The sequence below is a fragment of the Apium graveolens genome, chromosome 2, assembly GCF_009905375.1.
Source record: "Apium graveolens cultivar Ventura chromosome 2, ASM990537v1, whole genome shotgun sequence".
NCBI classification, from domain to species: Eukaryota; Viridiplantae; Streptophyta; class Magnoliopsida; order Apiales; family Apiaceae; genus Apium; species Apium graveolens.
Window position 1 is genome coordinate 113416391 of NC_133648.1, and position 1845 is coordinate 113418235.

At 35.9% G+C, this 1845-nt stretch overlaps 1 non-coding gene across 1 annotated transcript; it reads right to left on the reverse strand.

The window, feature by feature from the left end:
- Window positions 1-219: 219 nt before the first annotated feature.
- LOC141709753 (small nucleolar RNA R71) lies at window positions 220-326 on the reverse strand. Its single transcript, XR_012570315.1, has one exon. It is a non-coding gene; the product is annotated as a small nucleolar RNA R71 (small nucleolar RNA).
- Window positions 327-1845: the final 1519 nt, after the last annotated feature.

Sequence of the window (1845 nt, forward strand, 5' to 3'; positions counted from 1 at the left end):
GAAGATCCCACTGTGCATATCAGGAATTTTGTTGAGATCTGTAGTACTTTCAAATATAATGGTGTTACTGATGAGGCTATCAAGCTGAGACTTTTCCCATTCTCTCTGAGGGATAAAGCTAAGGATTGGTTACATTCTTTACCAGCTGGGTCCATCGCTACTTGGGATGATCTTGCGCAAAAGTTTCTGGTGAAGTTCTATCCAATGGCCAAGACTGCAGCTATGAGGAGTGCTCTTACTCAGTTTGCGCAGCAACCAAAAGAATCTATGTGCGAAGCTTGGGAGCGCTACAAGGAGATGTTGAGAAAGTGTCCACATCATGGTATGCCTGACTGGATGGTGATCACTAGGTTCTACAATGGTTTGGGGGCCCAATCTCGGCCCATGCTCGATGCAGCTTCTGGAGGTGCCTTGTGGGCCAAAAGCTATACTGAGGCCTATAATCTCATTAAAACTATGACTGCAAACGAGTATCAAAACCCAACTCAAAGGATGATGCCTAGGAAGGTAGCAGGTATTCTGGAAGTTGATGCAGTTACAGCTATTGCCGCGCAGCTCCAAGCGCTGTCTCTGAAGGTCGATTCTTTAGCCAACTATGGAGTCAATCAAATAACTATTGTCTGTGAGCTTTGTGCAGGATCTCATGCTATGGATCAATGTTCTCTTATTAATGAATTTGTTCAGTATGTGAATAATTATTAGCGACCGCAGCAGCCTGTGCCAACTACTTATCATCCTAATAACAGAAATCATCCCAATTTCAGCTGGAGCAACAATCAGAATGCTGTTCAGCAACCATATCAGCAAGCCGTAAGTAAACATTTTAATCCACCTGGATTCTAGCAACCTCAGCAATATGCTCAAAGGCAATCATATCCTCAACAAGGAGGTGCTGCTTGTTGGATTTTAAACACAGCGGGGGCATGGCAAAACACTTTTACACATATAAAATCCAAATAAAAGCATACAGATCATGAATAAAAATTTGAGGGATCGAATCTAACCTTTAAAATAATTCGGAGACAACGATCAGAGATCCTTAGCAGTTGCTCCTCAAGTGTGAAGCACTCCACCGGTATCCACCAAGAAAACGATGTTAAGGAGGAGGAAGGAGGTGGAGAGAATTGGGTTTTCCAAACTTTTTGGGTTTTGGGGTTCCAATAAAAATATGGTCTATAATAGTATATTTATAGGCAAAATTTTCAGCTGAAATTTTCCCATAAATATTATTATTATTATCCCATTTATTATTCTCATTAATAATTAAAACACATTTTAATTATTAATCTTTTTTCTAAACACTTTAGAAATAATTCTCTCTCTTGATTTAATTTCCAAAAATTAAATTCTTAATTAATAATATTAAGAACTTTTCTTAATTAATTTATAATCAATTAAATCTCATTTAATCAATTATTAAATTTGCCAATTAATTATTTATTTCATAAATAAATAATTATTAGCCATTATTAATTATTTCCTCCACCATTAAATCATTCTCTTTTTATGGTATGACCCCGTAGGTTCAATATTAAGCCGGTAGTAGAAATAAATAATAATAAAACTATTTTATCATTATTTATATAAATTCTCTAATTTATTAAATATGATTAATTAATTAATCACATTTATTCTACATCGTGAGGGATACTTCTCAGCATATCGCGACTATCCGGATAATATGAATTCACTGCTTAGAATACCAAGAACTTATTCAGTGAATAGTTACCGTACAATAAACTCCTTCTACCCTACAATGTCCCGATTAAATACAAGGCATGAATCTCGTGTCAAGCCTATCTAATTCAATCACTTGCTTACCATTTACTATGCGTAGTTCTATGT